The sequence below is a fragment of the Miniopterus natalensis genome, chromosome 10, assembly GCF_054644295.1.
Source record: "Miniopterus natalensis isolate mMinNat1 chromosome 10, mMinNat1.hap1, whole genome shotgun sequence".
NCBI classification, from domain to species: Eukaryota; Metazoa; Chordata; class Mammalia; order Chiroptera; family Miniopteridae; genus Miniopterus; species Miniopterus natalensis.
Window position 1 is genome coordinate 47896732 of NC_142090.1, and position 19560 is coordinate 47916291.

At 36.3% G+C, this 19560-nt stretch overlaps 1 protein-coding gene across 1 annotated transcript in view; it reads right to left on the reverse strand.

Annotated features, from left to right (window-relative positions):
- Positions 1 to 19560, reverse strand: part of MAGI2 (membrane associated guanylate kinase, WW and PDZ domain containing 2) — a 1282556-nt gene that overhangs the window by 480898 nt on the left and 782098 nt on the right. The gene's annotated exons all lie outside the window — the stretch shown is intronic.

Genomic DNA, 19560 nt, shown 5'->3' on the forward strand with positions numbered 1-19560 from the left:
TGCGTTCACCACCCCAAATCATGTCTCCTTCTGTCATCATTTATTCTCCCTTTATCTTTTTCTTCTTCCCCTCACCCCACTTGCTCTTTGGTAATCACCATACTCTTCTCTGCATCTATGAGGTTTGATTTCTTGTTTAGTCCCTTCACTTTTTTCACCCAGCCCCCCAATCTCCTTCTTCTCTAACAGCTGTCAGCCTGTTCTCTGTATCTATGAGTCTGTTTCTTTTTTGTTTGTTAGCTTATTTTGTTCATTAGATTCTACATATAAGTAAATTATATGGTATCTGTCTTTTTCTGACTGGCTTATTTCACTTAGCATAATGCTCTCCAGGTCCATTCACGCTGTTGCAAAAGGTAAGATTTCCTTCTTTTTCACATCCGAGTAGTATTCCATGGTATAAATGTACCACAGTTTTTTTATCCACTCATCTACTGATGGGCACTTGGGCTGTTTCCAGATCTTGGCCATTGTAAATAATGCTGCAATGAACATAGGGGTACATATATTCTTTTGAATCAGTGTTTTGGATTTCTTTGGATATATTCCCAGAAGTGGAATCTGTGGGTCATAAGAGAGCTTTTAAAGTATTATATACTTTAACTATATATTCATTTTTATAGCTTTATTTTAATAATCACAGCACAATCATCAAAAAGTTTTACATGTAACTATCTACAGTATCCTAATTTTTCCTATCAATGAAAGAAATACATTTATGGCAAACTATGTAAATTATTTGAGGTCACCTTGGAAATGCAACTGAGTTTCCTACCAAAACTGATTTCAATAGAAAAATCAGTAAATTAAGGTTTATGTAACTGTCATTCAAATAAATAAATGATTTGGAGCTCTCTGTCATTACTGTATTACTAGTGGAAGGAGAACTTGTATTTATACATACAAAATAAAACCTTTCTTTTTCTGATGATTTTTTAAAACTAAATTTATTGGGGTAACATTGATTAATAGAGTCATATAGGATTCAAGTGTACATTTTATATGCTACATGATCTGTATACTGCATTGTGTGCCCAACATCTAAAGTCAAGTTACCTTCTGTCACCATATATCTGGCTCCCTTTACCTTTTCCTGCCCCTTCATCCCTTCCTCCTGGTAACTGCCATACTGTTGTCTGTCTGTGTCTGAGTTTCAGTTTTATATCCCACATCTGCATGAAATCAGATGGTTCTTAGCCTTTTCTGATTGATTTATTTTGCTTAGCATAACATTCTCAAGGTCCATCCTTATTGCCACAAATGGCAGCATTTCACGTTTTCTTATATGGATGAGTAGTATTCCATCGTATACATGTACCATGTCTTCTTTATCCAATCCTATACCAAAGGACACTCTGATAACCTTCTTTCTTTAAAACTCTGCTCTAACTCTAACAAATCAGATGAAACAATCCAAAGATAAGTCAGATAATTATTTCATTATAACTATGGGGTATTAAGCCTCTACAATGTTGTAGGCACTGTTCTGTGCACTTCTCATCCATTAATATACTCTGCAGCTCCATGACAAAGATATTTCTATGGACAAGTAAACCAAACTCAGAGAAGTTAATTATATTGCCCCATATCACAGTTACCAAGTGGCAGAGATAGGATCTGGATCCAGGATAAATCTGAAGTTTTTATTTTATCTACTATGAAACATTTCTTTCTACTGTGTGTAGTGGTCCCATCCCAGGAAAAATGAAAGGCAGTGGCAGAGATTCCAAAGGTAAGGACAGGGATGGTTCCAAGCCTCAACCTGAATCTGATCTCAGCCCTGAAGTGGTGTTTCTATCAGGTTGTGATTGCTCTGCAAAATCTGTTGGTTATATTTTTTTCCCATTCCCATTCCCTTTCCTGAAAATGTGTTCCCCTTTTGTTAAAAAACAGTGAAGAAAGTGTTAAGTTATGATTGGCAGCAGATGCATTCTGAGGTGCTCTCCAGGGAGTGGAGATAGATTGGTATTGAGTCACTGACCCAAAGATGGCCTCTTAGGTGCTTCTGAGGCACACTGTCATGACTACACAGAGTAAAGCTAGCTGTCTGTGAAGAGATGATTAACAGACCACCAAGGCTTTGTCAGACCTTGTGAAAGTGCTCCACGAAGCCCAACATCATTTTGATCTTGGTCATCTTTTTGAGCTGATTAAGCTTCAGTCCCAAATTTGTGAACCATAATGAGTCCACAGCCCACATGCAGCACTTCATTCTGGTTGGCACACCTCAAAAGGTTGGCTTTTTTTACATGACAATTTGAAAAAGAACTCCAAGTTTCTATTGTAGAAATAGGCCCAATTGCAAAACGAAGCTGACAAAATATTTTAAAGTAAGTGGATATCTTAAAATTATTATATAGCCTGGCTGGGCGTGGCTCAGAGGTTGAGCGTCGACCTAGGATCCAGGCGAGCGGGGTTCGATTCCTGGTCAGGGCACATGCCCGGGTTGCGGGCTGCAGCCGATCAATGACTCTCATCATTGATGTTTCTATATCTCTCTCTCCATCTCCTTTCCTCTCTCTGGAATCAATAAAGATATATTTTTAAAAAATTGTTATATAGATATTTGTCATATATTTTGATAAAAAGTACATTGTTTTAGAGATGGTATCATCTTTCAGCTACAGTAAAAAATGTCTTCAGATATTATGCTTAACTGAGATTTATTAATTATTAAATATTTGTCCTCTTTTTAAACATAAAAGTCAAAGCAAAAATATTTATATGTAAACATTCTTCTCTACTTGTTTATACAATATAATATAATAGGTTGATCTAAATCACCATCTGATCTAATTTGAATCTGAAATAAAGCACTGTCATTCATTAGGTAAAAACATAAAATTTCCATTTTTATATGTAATAAATGATCAAATATTAGAAATTTCTCATGACTACCTGTGTATACATATATATGTACATGTGTAGATAAGAATACATTAATTTTATATGAATGTATATGTATGTATATGAATACATATATGTATACACACATACATAAAATTAACTATTCTGGTTGAAAAATACTTTGTGTACATGAAGCTGTAATAAGAAATGTGATAATGTTATTATGAAATTAAAATGACCAAAGATAATTAAAAACACAACTATAGTGATGTTGATTTAATGATTTCTGAAGGCTTACTGTTTACATTTGGAAAGTGAGTTTATATTACCTATTTGTGTTGCTACCTGCTGATAAAAGCACAGTACATTATTGTTTATAGGATGTTAAAACCAAAAAGCTTACTATGACCACATTTGAAAAAGTCAATAAACATTTTTCATAAATGGATTTTAAGTCACTTACTACTATTAGATTTAGCATTTTATAGTACTCAGTCCCAAATACATTTATCTAAACACTCGTTTCTACCTGCATGTTTCTATCACATTATTTTATATTTTTATAACCTCTACCTCTAGTCTCACTGCTAACCATGGTGGATAGGCAGAGCCTCAATATAATAAGAGCACATAATAATGCAAATATGTTTCAGGAAAAGTACTGCAACAAAATCAGTAGAGTTATTACTATGTGAAAAGCTCTATCTAATCATAATAGTGCTTTACATTTGCTTAGCACTATATATTTTTTCAAAAAGTTTTCACTTATATTAAATAGCTTGTATTATACCTTACCAGCACACACTGGGAGACACAGGGATGATAATATTGTCACATGAAATGTAGAGAAACTGAATCTTAGTGAATTGAATGACTTATTGGAGGGCAATTTGTGGTTAGAGGCAAACCTGGATGATTCCTTGCCTAGGACCACCATGTATGCTTTGCTGACAAACTTGACCACAACAGTCACTGAAGATGTACTGGTTTAGGATGTGTGTGAAGTTGGCAATAACATGACTGATTTCATGGACTTCAGCTCTGGATTCCTTCATTTCCTTAGGGTTACTGCTTCTTATCATATCCTGAAGTTGTGATAACAACTCTAGAATGTTTGGATTGAAGACTTGTAATTGTCCAGAGATGCAGACTGAAATAAAAACATGCATGGGAGTAAGGAGAGTAAGAAGAGGCAATGCTCTTGAATTGTAATTGTTAAGCAATTTGAAGAACAGGTCAGGGGGTGAAGGTATACACAGAAAACTAAGGACAGACTGCCTTGCTAAGTATACCCCAAATTACACATTCCCATTTCCCTGACTTTCTCAAACCTTTCCCCCTACAGAATCACACTCTCTTCTCCTTTCTGCCTGAAATGCCATCCTTCCTCTGCTGGAAGCTCTCTACTTCAAGAATGTGAACTTGGAAGACTGTCTAATCGAAGCCTCTTATTTTATAGCTAAAGAAATGGAATCTTGATGATTTTGATTTGCCCAAGTACACCTAAAGTGAGATCTGGTTTGTTTTTTGTACTGATTTGCCAATTTGTACATCCATCTTTTCTTTTACAATTGGTTATATTTCCATATGTACTTCAAGTGTCTTGACAGAACAAGATTGCAAGTTCCCCAAAGAAGCTACTTGACATGTCCTTGCATTCCCTTTCTAGGACCTGGCTTACTTTTCTGCATCATAGTAAATTGAAATTCTAGCAAATGGACTTCTTTATTATAGAGTAATTTTAGAGGAGATAAATTTCTTGGATATACCTTTCCCCATCCCATGTAGAATCATTCCCTTTTCTTTTGTGCCTCTGGCCTTTTAACTAAGTGACTGTGCTATGAAACACATATGGAGGTTCCCAGGGCTTCTGTACCTGCCAACAAGCTCTTACTCACCACTGTGAAACCATGCACTTGGGCTGGGTCCTGAAAACTAGAAATTAAAGTAGTGGGGTGCCTGGCTGGTGTAGCTCAGTGGTTGAGCATCAACCTATGAACCAGGAGATCACAGTTTGATTCCTGGTCAGGGCACATGCCCGGATTGCTGGCTCAATCTCCAGTAAGGGGCATGCAGGAAGCGGCGGATCAATGACTCTCTCTCATCATTGATGTTTCCACCTCTCTCTCTCTCCCATCCTCTCTCTGAAATCAATAAAAACATTAAAAAAAAAAAAGTAGAGGGGTATTTCTATTTGGAAATGCTTTCACTAAAGTCAGTTATAGTTATATAAATATGAAAAAAAAAATTTCCTGGCTATAGACTTCTATGGCAAAAAGCAATAATAAATTTGTACCTTTGACAACCTTCATCCATTTCCCTAAACCCCCTGCCCCTGAAATCATAAATCTACTCTGTTCTATGTTTCCACAAATAAATGAGGTCATACATTATTTGTCTTCTTGTCCGACTTATTTCACTACATAATGCCCTCAAGATCTATCCATGCTGTTGCAAATGGCAGAAATAGCTTCTTTCTTATAGCTGAATAGTATTCCAATGTGTATATATACCTACATTTTTTGTATCCATTAATGCTTTGATGGACACTTCGGTTGCATCCATGTTTTGGTTATTATAAATAACCATGCTATAAACATGGAGGTAGAAATTCTCTTTGAGATAGTTACTTCATTTCCTTAAGATATATATTCAAAAGTGGAAATCTGGATCATATAATAGTTCTATTTTTAATTTTCTGAAGAACCATCATGCTATTTTCCACAGTGGCTGCACCAATTTATATTTCCACTAACAGTGCACAAGAATTCCCTTCCTCCACATCCTTGTCAGCAGTTATCTCTTATCTTTTTGATAACAGCCATTCTAACAGGTGTGAGGTGATATCTCATTGTGGTTCTGATTTTCATTTCCCTGATGATTAGTGATGTTGAGTACATTTTCTTGTACCTGTTGGCTATTTGTATATCTTCTTTGGAAAAATGTCTGTTCACGTCCTTTGCCCATATTTTCCATCAGATTAGTTCGGTTGTGTGTGTTTTTGTGTTTGTTTGGGTTTTTTTGCTATTGACTTGTATGAGTTTCTTATATAATTTTAATATTCACCTTTAACTAGAAATATGGTTTTCAAATACTTCTATTCACTAGATTGCCTTTTCATTTTGGTGATCATTTATTTTGCTATGCAGAAGCTTTTCAGTTTGATGTAGTCCCACTTGCTAATTTCTTCTTATGTTGCTTGCAATTTTGGTGTCATAGCCACAAAATCATTGCTAAGATCAATGTCAAGAAGCTTTTCCCTAATGTTTTCTTCCAAGAGTTTTATGGTTTTGGGTCATTCAAGTGTTTTTTTTAGCATCATTTATAATGATAATATCTTCCCTAAAGAATTTACAATTGTCCAAATGAAAAATGATCTTTAAGACTTACTTTAAAGTTATTTTTTTAAATGTGCTTTCAGCAAAGAGATAGTAAAAATGGTTGCTTCTGACTTTGCAAGATGCTGGAAACATTGAAATCATACTAAAGCCCTATTCTAGGAGGCCAATGTTATAAATAATTTGTGATCTTCTGGGACATTCTAGGAAACATTGAAATCATACTAAAGCCCTATTCTAGGAGGCCAATGTATAGCTCTGTGGTGATTTTCAACACCTCTCCCTTTAGTTTCTCTGCTGCCTTTCTGAGTCCTTATTATCATATAAGAGGTCATATGATAAATAGCATTCTCACAAGTGTGACAGTAATTGTAGTAATCTCAGCTGTGGCTTGGTCTTAACAACTACCCAGTTGGCCCATTTGAGAGTGAACATACAGAGCTTTTGTAGCTGTTCTAACAGTAGATCTTCTGGGACATCTTTCTTCTCTGCAAAACTTTGTCGTCAACATACCAAGATGCCTTTAAAGTGTCATTCATTTCATGAAGTCATGTGCAGGGTGTTGTTATGTAGTCACTTAAATATACATGATACTAATTTCAATTTCCAAGAATGCACTTCCATTTTAGCAACTTAACAAAATGTACTTTTTCTCTGTTAATAGTTGGAGGGCTTCTGTAAGTGTCCCCAAGTTATTATAGGAAACATTTGTATGATTACAACTTTGCTTTCAGGAGTTTGCAATCTGAATAAAACAAAAATCAGAAACAAAAGAAATAACGGTTGGGTCCAGGAGAGAGATATTGCTTTTATTTATTTATTTTTTTCAGTTGTAGGGTTTACAAATATATTTTGGAGTTTCTTCTCCCTACCCATAGGTTGACTTATGTATTAGAGAGTTTATTATATGACTAATGTGAGACCACCCTTTGAACAAATTCTACACACTTCAGGAAGAAAAAGGAAAATCGGGGATTGATAATAGGTGTATAGTTCAGAAAAGGTTAAGTTTTTAAAAAAGTAATTGTGTTTTCTGTACTGCTATGAGGCTTATTTAAGGCAGTTAGTGATTTTTAAATCTTAATATTTATAAACATGATTAATTGTCAAAATGCATGCACTATTTGTTCTGACATTAAATAATTTTCCATGCTGATGCTCACTAATATTAAGGTCCACTTAAGCTTGTCCTGCTTAAAGGATCAGAGGTAACAGAGTATCTGAGCACTGGCTTAAAGTGTGACATTCACCTCTCACTGAGTTTTTATACCGATTTATCTCTCTGTGCCTCAATTTCTTCTCCCGCAAACCATATGGGACTTTTCCCTTACTGTCACATTCTGGTTTGAGAAGTATTTATTTTTAATAAATAGGCATCCATAGTCATCCCTGAGCAATTTCAGTAATATTAGAAAACAGTGCTACAAGTTAAAAAATGGAAAGAAACTGATAAGAAAAGGTAGGGACTAAAATAGACTTGTAAATAAAGAATAAGTAAAGATATCTAAGTTAGGACTTATGACAAAAGGAAATATTCACGAAGCATTTGCATCTTGAAGGATAAAGAGAGAGAAATGATTATGTGCCATTCCCCACACAAGACAGGATAAACAAGGGGATTCTGATGGTGAGATAATTTAGGTTGGGAAAGAAAATATACCCATGGGAGAGGGACAAAGGAAAATGAAGATTAGCATCAATGATTGAACTTTGGATGAAGTATATATACAGAAATATGAAAGCTGACAAACTGATTTGGAAGGAGCAGGAAGACAAGTTAGTTTCAACATGTTGATTTTTAAGTGACAGCAGAATATCCATGCACAGATCTCCAACTGACATTTGGATAGTTAAGACTGAAGTTCAAAAGAGAGGTGAGAATTTCACATTGACTTTGGGGAGTATTCTGGAGGTGGTAATTGAAGCCATGAAAGTGATAGGTTTCCAATGGAGGATGAATAAAATGACATGGGAAAATGTCATATTTAATGTGACAAAATATAATTGGAACACTTAAATGGTCATGTTATAAATAATTTGTGATTTCTGTTAATCTAGATATTTTTAAAATAAAATTTGTGAGGGTGTGAAAGGAAACATACAAAAAATTCTTTTATCATTTCAAAAGGAAGGTGTTCTAGAAACCAAAGCTTTATTCTTATGTCAACATCAACAATAATATACAACTAGAAATTCTTCCTAGGCTTCAGGCAAAACAAGTCTGCATGTGAATTACTGTTCTTCTATTTGATAGCCATTGTCTGCTTCCTAATCCTGTGCTCTGAACCACTACACAATGATCCTGCTTATAAGGCTAGGTTGCTGATGGGATGGACAGGAATTGTTGGCTAAGAGGATGCCAGAGATGCCTGATCGAGGATAATGTGGTGGGTAAAACTGAGGCTCAGGATGCTTGGATTATAAAGGTGTTAAACTGAAGCAGTTTACAACTTTTTCAGGAATTATACACTCAGCTGGCCCAGAGAAAGATAGAGGAGGCAAACTGTAGCATGAACTCAAAGTTGGGGATCTTGGGAAGTTGCTGCCAAAATACAGAGGAGCAGGGTTGAAACAGGGATTCATAGAGGCATAACAAAAAAGTCAGGAAGTAGCAGCGATAATATATGAAATCTTTGGAATAGGGAAAGGAACACCGGGGGTCAGGTTTGGTAGAAAAAAAGGGAGACAAGAAGCGTCGCTAGGAAGTTATTGAGATCAAGAGCTGGAGGTGTCTGAGAGGTGAGAAAGGATGTGGTAGGACCTTCACTCCTGTGAAGGTCTTAGGAGAAGTGGACTCATGTTTACACTTTTGAAGTTCTGACAAGTCCAAGATCCAGGGCAGGTGAGTGGATGGCTGAAATTGAATGGTCAGCAGAATTTAAAAGTTTAGTAACTGTGAGAATAGGCTATTAATTGGGTCTTAGTTTTGCATGAAGGAAGATGGCAATTCCAGCTCCAATGTATTTAATGAATAAAAGGAGTCCTAAGGAGGCAGGTAAACTATCAGAGGTAGGAATCAGTTAGAAGAAGGGGTATAGAGATGAGGAGAGAAGATTTTAGACCAGGATGGAGGGGATGCAGAACACCAGCTCTTTTCCCTCTGAGCTTTGGGTTGTAGGTTTGAAAGAATGAGCAGCCTCCTCTTCAAATGACTGCAGAAACAGCAGCATCCTCAGGACATGGTCAGATTTAAATTGAGGTAGGAAGCAAAGAGATAATTGTGTTAAAAATTATTTTTTTAAAATATTTTTTATTGATTTGCGAGAGAGAGAAAGGAAGAGTGAGAAACATCAATTGGCTGCCTCTCGAATGCACCTTGACTGGGGATCAAAACCACAAACCAGGCATGTGCCCTCACTGGGAACCAAACTGGTGACCCTTCAGTGTACCAGGCGATGCTCAACCAACTGAGCCACACCAGCCAGGGTTAATTATTAACTAATAAACAAATATTCCTGGAAGGACAAGGAAAAGTTGCAGGGGATAGTCTAAAGTAGGAGTAAAGAAACTTAGAAAAGTAAGAGCATAAAGGTAGTGGAGAGGATAGAAGAAGAAAAGGATATGGGTGGAGCAAGACTTGGGGAAAGTGACAGAAGACCACAGGGATGAGAGACAGGTGACGTCGAACAAACCTGCTCCCTTCTCTGCAAAGTGATAATGGCCAGGATGAGGTTCATAAGATTGGCAAGGGCTCTATGAGAGTAAGTGCCACTAGGGGGGTCCACTGAGGGAAAACCAGTTCAGAAGTGCCTTGGTGGACATAAAGATAGCCCATATTACTGACAATTACATATACACATCTTACTTTCTATTCTAATATTTAAAAAATCGTTATCAGAGTGTTATTTAAAAGGAGTTCTATTTGTGTTATTTTCCCTGTTTTGTTCATCTATGTCCTTTCCTCCTTCACTTTCTATTCCTGATGTTATGTGACTTTCTGCAGCAGACTCAATGTGGCACAGATGTCCCATACACTGCAGTAAAAAGGAAATGGTTTCCTTAGCAACAATAACCACACAAAAGCCTGAATAATTTTCTTTGCTATTCATGTGATGTTTTAGCAGTTTAAGGAATCCAAACATAGGAAAGAATAATAAACATCTGATGGGAACATATTGCAATGAAGACATGGAGAATGAATGCAAAAGGACATCTGCTGTTCATGCACAATTGATGGAGTGATTTTAAGTGACCTGAACTTTAGAATCATGTTTCTTTGCTTTTCCTTTCTTTTCCTTTTTTTTTTTGTCAGTGGAACAGGTAAGTCCATACTACTGTATCTAGTTAAGTGGGCTGAAATATATTCTTTCAGGGCAATTTTACTGTCACCTGAGTCTGATAATCATAAACAGTGAGTTTTTGAATCATTATTATTGGGCAATAATGGGATGTATGCTAGACAGAGATTTTGAAGAGAGATTGTTTTGTTGTTATTGTTCAAAGAAATCATCCATAATTTTATTGTTCCTCACCCCCCCCCCAGAAGGGATTATTGGAATTTTTCTCTTCTAGGTTTCTGCTACTAAATTTCTGCTTTGCAGTTCCTCATGTTAGCAGTTTTAAAGTAAAATTTACATCATGATTATGTCTGAAAATACATCCAGTCCCCCTCCATCTCTCTTTTTTTGGAGAGATTTATTTCAATTACAGTTTACATTCAATATTATTCTGTATTAGTTTCATGTGTACAACATAGTGGTAAGGATAAATTCTCTCGATTTATCAGTTATCCACCTGGCCCCATACATTGTTATTACAATGAGATTTTTAAAAAATGAATGATCATTTGACTGGAGTTTCTTGTCAAAACTTTCACCTGCTGACAATATGATAGTAGTGGTAATAAGAGTGTGGGAAAGAAAATGAAAATTTGCAAATATGCAAAATTATTATAATTTGATAGGATGTTTTTAAAGTCTCTATTAAAGTCTTAACATCCTGCTGAGACACCCTGGCGAGATGATGGAGACTGTCCAAAACATGTTTCATGATTTGACAGGGGAAAAGTTCAAGATGCTTGCTAAACATGCAACACTAGTTTAGGGCAAATTTCCCTCAGGCTACTGAAAGCACTGCTTCCCAGAGACCATTAGCACTCTGCTCAGGGCTCAAAGGCCACATGGAGCATCATGCACCTTCCTGAGCCTGGCCACTGTGACAATTAGTGGAGTCTCCTCAAGCATTCGGCCATTAGGTTTATGATGCAAAACACATTGATTTTAGGATTATGAGTTTTGGGAAACTAAGAGCATGAAAAAACGATAAGCTAGAGCCATTCAAGAGGCAGGAAATGAGCCAGAGCTGAGGCCCCAAATAAAAATTAACTTGGTGCCATATGACCTCAGTCATCCAAGCCCTGTTTTAAATCCCTAAGCAGATTGCTTTTCTCAGAGACAACTCTGAGAATCATGATAAATTCTGTAGTAGAAGTAGTCAGTGACCGTTCAAAGACAAAATACCCACGTTTGTTTCAGATTACACCTATCGAATCAAAATACTCAATGTCAGGTTTGATCTCTACAGAGACAGTCATTGGAAAGAAAGTGTGTAAAGTTGTGGCAATGACCATGATTATAGTTAAAATATTAAGCAATAATGTATCAAAAGAAATCTATAGCATCTTACTGCAAATATAGTGTTTAGACTGCCAACAAGTCTAAGTCTATAAGACCATTTTAAATTCTGTTTAATTCATAGAGTTTAAACGTGATGAGATCAAAGTAATATTCAAATAAGTAGTTTTTTCTTGGTCGGTTACACATATTAGCAGAACATGATTGATTTGTATAATAAAAGGAAAACTAAAAGTTTTTGAATTTTGCAGATAAGGGACGTTAGATGGGTCAGGTACAGAAACTCAGGCACAGAAACCCAAGTACAGAAAACTCAGGTACAGAAACTCACCAGGGCAGGATGCCCTGAAAGCCTAGCAAGGGGTAAAACTGGGAAAACAAAAACCCTTAACCCCCAGGGTCACTTATCCTTCCCCCAGCATATTGTTGGTCATGTGGTTTAGACCCTCAGTGTTTCCTCCCAAAAGATAACATCTAGACCTCAGGTCTATTTCAGGCCCAGAAAAGCAGCAAAACCAGACAAGTGGTGCCTTGGCTGCCTCAGGATCAAATACCTTGACTAATGACCTCCTGCCCTGGCATCGACCAATCAGTGGAGACGACAACCCTGAAAGATCAAACCTGGAAAGCTGATGAATATTCTATTGAGACACTCCTCTGAGACTTCCCCTAAGATTTCCACTTGCAAGAAAGAGATAAATACACTCAGGACAAGGGACCCAGTGTGCACTCCTCACCAGGGGAGCATGCCAGCGCCATCTCCATGCCCCTTTTCTCTCAGAAAGAACCCCATGAAACTTGCAACCAAGGGAGTAATGGGCAGCAGTAGCTTATCCTGGGCTTACCCCCTGAACCTGTCTCCAAGGCCCCCTTCTCTCTCTAACTTCTCAGGGAGCAGAGCAGCCCAGGCTCTCCTGTTGCTTCTTCTATGTCCTTCCTTGTTTCACTGTCCCAAGTATATTTTGCTGCCATTATGGACCCAGAACCCTTTGATGCAGTGCTGGGTAGCCCTTCCCTTTGGATATCCCCATCCCCTTTCCCTTAAATAAATTCAATTTTTCTTTATCCACCATCTGAGATGGCTGTTTAACCTACCCGCACACCACTGACCTGAATCTTTCAAGGGAGATAGATCAGAGCTAGAGGATCACCACTGAATAGGCTGTGCGATATGCAAGGCTAGTTGGGCTGGGTAACACTTATCTAGCAGTGTGACTAAATGCACTTCTAAAGGAAGACTAGTCTCACAAAGACTAGCTCTGTTTTTATTCTGCCCAATGTTTCAATATTTTAAGAATTAATCCTATTTAATCCATGAACTTAGATCAACCCTGAAAGTTAACATCTTACATTTTATTAAAAAATAGGGGAAAACTTCTGCTTTGGGTCAAATTTCATTACAACTGAATACTTGGAAACTTTTGTTGCAATGACACAAAATCTTATTTCCACCCAATGACCCAGTAACATCAATTTTAATGCCAATACAGCTTCCATTTAGCAAAGGAATTTGGATAATTTTTGAAGTTCTTCATAAGTTATTCTCTTTATAAAGGATTTCTAATGTAAAACATTAGGAGTCATGGTCTATATTGTCATAAAAAACCTTAGCTATCTTCACTTATATAAGTGTGATTAAAAAGTGACCTCAAAGTATGTAATTCTCTGTCTCCACAATCTTTAACATTTCGTTAAATCAGTGAAAGCACATGTAGCTGTCATTTATCTTTGAATTCTAAGTCTTATAGTAATGTTCAGCCCAGGACAAGTTACTTCATTCCTTTGACCATAAAATGGGTGTGGTAATACTTAACTTGCAGAATTGGTATAATGCCCCCAAAATTAATATATGTAAAATATTTGTCCCAAAGTAAGCATTTCCTAACTGTTCTTCTAGGTTATTTTCAGATATTTATTTTTTACATTGATTATTAAAACATGTACATAAAAGTTTAAAACATTTCCTTTTCATTCAATTTTCTTGTCTTAGACAACACAGCATTAATGTTTTCCCATTTTTCAGCTCACGTCACTAATAATCTATTTTGTTCTAGTCCGGCAAGACTCTTAGTGACAGAAAAGCACCACTCGGTACTTCCCAATGTTAAATTAAGAAAAATTGAAAATGACAAATTCATTTACTTCTTCCTTCAGTCAAAGAACATTTAGGAAGCAGCTGAGTGCCCTAAAACAGCATGGTGTTGGCATCCCAGGCTGCTGCATATTAGCTCCATGGTGCAGAGAGATCATTAAACCTCCCTGAGCCTTGGTTTAGTCATCCGTAAAATGAGACTGGTGCCTGGGCTGGGCACTGTGGAGAACACTGTGCAAAGGTGGCAGTTCCAGGAAGTGTCTTAGGGCTGAAAATTACCTGACATTTGGGATGGTCCTTTAAGGATCAAGGTTAGTTTAGAAAGTCATAAATGTGGAAATGGCTCTCTAGATAAAATAAGTAGGAAAATGTCCCTTATCTCCAACTTGTGGCTCACAGAAGAGTCTGAGCAGAGGCATGGAAGTAGGAAAGCTGAGAGCATGTTCAGAAAGTTGTAAGAGGTGAAGACAAATTTTCTTGGACTTACAATGTAAATAGAAAATGGAGTAAGAGAAGGCTGGAATAACAGGCAGGGTACAGGTCTTGGCCTTGAAATTCTGAAAAATTCTGACTATGTTTTTGGAAAGTTTGAGAAAAGGAACAGAGGTGAGACTGGTGAGTAGGAATGGTGAAAGAAATAAATGCGTGAAAAGTACACCACAAGATTGATCCTAACCTAATAAATAGCTAAATTTCATTGGTGAGAGAGTCTGACAAAGTTTTCCAGCCAGGGTAACTGAAAGGATAGGGTTATTATCAACAGCCATAGTAAAAAAAGGAGGACAACAAAGGCTCAAATGATGTGTCCTATAGGTACACCCAGAGGTCAGGAGAAAGGAGACTCCTGAATTAACAAGCTATACTTAGTAGAACCCATGGGATGTATAATACCATGGACATTTTAAATGTCCTAACACTGTTGAGAAGTTCCATCAGCTAACATACTTTTTTACATTCTTATAATCATTTTTTATCATTTAAGTGACACGGCTATTTCATAATAGTAGTTTTTCTCATGAATAATAATATATAAAATTATTATTTGAAGTATCAATGCATAGAAAAATTTTGCAATCAAGCAAAATAATCTTAAAAATAAAGCTTAATGCCTAAATTACAAGACTGAGATTTTAATCTACTGTCATAGATTTCTTATGTTAGATATGGAAAGTAACCAACTCTTATTCAGAGATCAATTCTCCATTTTACAAGATAATCTTTAAAAATTTGACTTACTAAGAAACATAGTTTTTAATATTATTGATATGACATTAATATAAAATATGTGAAAACATGTAGTTTACAAAAATAAAAAGGCACCCTGGCCTGTGCACGTATGGGAGGCAACCAACCAATGTTTTATTCTCACATCAATCTCTCTCTCTCTCTCTCTCTTTCTTCCTCTCTCTCTAAATAAAAAATAAAAAATAATTTTTTAAAAATTAAAAACTCTTCTCTACGATACCTCCTTTATTCTAGCATTTCTAAGTAATTAACTTCTTTGTAAAAGTAAATAATAATTGACAGGCAACCTTGAATTTCAAGCTTTTATTTTCTCTATTTTTTCTTCTATTTTTCCTTTTTATTGACCATTTCAGAAGTGAGAAATATGAAACAGGCTCTTGAATATCAGAATGCCAATGGAATTGCTTTATTTTAGGTAATAAGTGAATGCTACACAAAAATAGATGTGGTCATGTTGTCTGAATACCTTGAAAATCTCAGTAATAGCAAATAGCCCATCAGTACACCTATAGCCAACCACTGTGCATCGCAGATGTATGGTTTGAGTAAGTTTTTTTCTCTCACAGAAATTTCTGGATTAATTGTTAGCTTATACACCCAATGAGACATTTGTATATAAAGGAAAATAAATTGCAGAAAAAAACAATCCTTTAATTAGGATTAAGTCCTAATTAAATCCTTTAAATGTTGTACCTGCATTTATAAGAGTGAACATTTTGTAGATGTTCCATTTCCTGACATTCAGCTTTCTTCTCCTAACCTACCCAAGAACATCACTCCTCCAGTTGTTTCTATTTCTCCTAGATCACCAGTTTCCCTCTATTTACTCTTTAACAAGGATAGGGAACCTTTTTTCTTCCAAGAACCATTAGGATATTTATAACATCATTTGCTGGTCATACAAAATTATCAACTTGAAAATTAGCTATGAAAAAAGCTCCTAGGTTTATTGAATTTTCAGTTTTGCCTGCGGTTGCCTTGGCAGGGCCAGACCAAATGATGTATGATGATGTATGGCCTGGGGGCCCAATGTTCCCCACCCCTGCTTTATTGGATCATTTTAACCATATATTCAAGTGTTAGAATATCTAAAATCATTTTTTAAAATCCTACTTTTACCCCACATGTTCTCTAATTATCACCCAATCTCTGCTTTCCTTAGAATAAAACCTCTTAAGAGTGCTCCATATTCAGCTTTCTCCAATTCTTCTCCTTGGATCATTTCTGAAACACACCAACTAGGCTTTCGTCCACACCATTACAACAAAATTCCTCTTATCCTGGTTACTAAGACAATTATCTACATTAGAAATCCAATGGTCCTTTCTCAATCTTCATCTTTGAACTTTTAGTGGCATTTGAGACAATCAAGAAGTCTCTTCCTGATACACTTTCCTTGGTTAACTTCTAAAGACTCACACACTCCTTGTTCTCTTCCTATTTCACTCACCACTGCTTTTTATTCTCTTTTTCTGGTTCCTTCTGATCTCCCCAACCTCTAAATATTTAAAGTCCCCAAGGATTAGTCTTCAGACTACTTCATTTTTTCATCTACACTCATTTTCTATATTAAATGCCATCTAGAATCTAACAACTTCTCAAATTTATATTCTTAGCTCCAACCTCTCCTCTGAATTCCCAATGTATATACCCAACTGCCAGGTCCATATTCAAGCATAAATGTCTTATAGCAGCGATTTTTCCACCTCTTTCATCTTATGGCACACATAAACTAATTACTAAAATTCTGTGGCATGACCAAAATATATTTTATTTTTGCTGATCTGACAAAAAAATAAATAGGTAAAATTTTGATTCATTCACACCAGACAGTAATTGTTGTGTTGGCTGTTGCCATATTTTTATTTGACAATCTAAGGGAAAAGATGTCAGTGCCCCTGACTAAGTAGTCAGGTTTTGCATATTTTAAAAATTCTTGCTGCACACCAGTTGAAAATCATTATCTTTTAGGCATTTTAAGGTTTGCATCCCCTAACTGAACACTTGATCTTACATTCTATTTCTACAACATGTACATCCTACAGTTTTCCCCTCCCTCTAAGTAATAACCCTAATCTATGAGTTAATCAGGCCAAAAATACTGAAGTCATCTTTGATCGTTTTTCTTGTATATCTCATATCCAATATATTACCAATTCTGTGTTTATTACTTTGACATATGTACTGAAAATGACCACTTCTCCTCTATTCCACAACCACCCTCCTGAGCTAAGTTATCAAACAACTGTTTGCTCGCCCATGTCCCTGCTTCCATCCTTGTCTCGATCCCTGGGTCTGGACTCCACACAGAAGCAAGAGTGACCCTTGTGAAATTCAGGTCAGATTATGTCACTCCTCTGCTTAAAACTCTCCAAAGTGTCTTCCCCCTTACTCCCTTGCTGTTCTTGCCCCAGCCACCCTGTTCTGCTTGCTATTCCTAGAACAATCAGCATATGCTCTGTCCTCAGACCTTTCCACTTGTTTGCTTTGGCTAAACTTAACCCTCCTCCAGATATGTCGGGTCACTCCCTCACACTGCTCAGATCTCTACTTATCAGAGAAGTCTCCGCTGACCATGCACCTTAACCACAGCAAGGTGACCCCCTCACATACACACGCACACACACACACACACACACACACACACACACACACACACACACAGTCACTATACCCTTGCTCTGCTTTGTTTTCTTAGTAACCTTTATCCTTACCCAGTTTTATTGTTTTTGTTTATTTATCAATTTATTTATTTATATGGTGTTTCATTTCTGTCTCACATCTCTAAAATGCAAGCCCATGATATCTGGTATTTATTCTGTTCTGTTCACACATATATTCCCAATGCCTAGAACACAGTTAACCAAACAAGCAAATGAATGAATGATAATACTACAACATGTTCATATGTTTTACTTGAACTTGTTTGTTACACACACACACACACACACACACACACACACATTCATACTCAAACACACACTAATGGCAAGACATTGTTAGCTCTAAAGTGCATGTTAAATATCTAGACATACGGTAAGTTAGACTTTTTTGGGTAGAGTAATCTTTTAAGTCATGTCCAATGTCACTTGCATTTAAAAAAACAATTTACAGAACAGAAAGGAAAAAAAATTAAAATAATAAATCATTTTGACAGCAATATAAAAAAGAAAAAAGTTTATTTATACTATTAATTCATTTTAAACTGTTTTGGGTGCTTACAAAAAATGACACAATCATTAAGCGTACAGTTTGATGGATTTTCACAAAGCAAACGCCCAAGTGAAGACCCGGAATTTTGTCAGAATTCCAGAAATCTCCCTTTGACACTTCCTAGTCACTAGTTACTATACCCTGTCCAAGGCAAACACTACTCTGATTTCTACCATCATTGATTATTTCTGTCCTCTTTAAAGTAAAACAAAACCTTATCAAAATGAAATTATTAATTGTATATTCTTTTATTTTGTCTGACATTTTCCTTTTTTGCTCAGCAATTTGTTTTTGAGATTCTTTTTTTTTTAACCCTTACCTGGGAACATTTTTTTTTCTATTGCTTTTCAGAGAGAGTGGAAGGGAGTGAGAGAGAGAGAGAGAAAGAAACAGAAATATCAATGTGAGAGGATCACATGTTTGTCTCCTGCATGAGTCCTGACCAGGGCCGGGGATCAAGCCTACAAACCCAGGTACTTGCCCTTGGCTGGAATCGAACCTGGGACACTTCAATCCACAGGCCAGCACTCTATCCACTGAGCCAAACTGGCCAGGGCTGTTTTTGAGATTCTTTTATGTGTTTGTGGGTAGTAAACTTCCATCATTCTCATTGTTACATAGTATGTATTTTACTGCATGGATATCTCATAATTAATTTTTAAAATGTTTTTGGTCAATGATATTTGGCTTATTTACAGATCAAGACTATTAAGAGCCAGTATGTCCATTACTGTTCTTTGAACATACATGTGCATATTCCAACAATATAGAATGGAATGGCTGGGTCATGGTTCACATAGAATATGTTCAGCCATTGGAGGTATTTGCCAAACAATTTCTCAAAGCCTTTGTACAGTTTATTTTCTTCACCCAATTCACTAAAATCTGGACTTTGCCACCTCAATGTCAGATCTTATGAATATTTTTGAACATTAATAACTTTTTATAGTTTTGAAATTTAAAATCATCTATATAGAGCTGTGTTCCTAAAGTATAGCCAGAGAACAATAATTCTTAAGATAATAAATAGAAGGTAAGAGAAGAAAGAAAAGAAAAAAATAAGTTGCATAGCCACATAAAATAGGGAGATAAGATTAACCAAATAAAACAGAAACTTTTAAGGCAAGAGTCCTTAGATCTACTAATACCTAATGCTCACTGACAGTTATAGGAATGGACTGCAGTCTACCACACTGGAATAGGAATTTTGTGTGTGATACTCCGGCCCCCAAATATCTTGTAGGGCTACAGT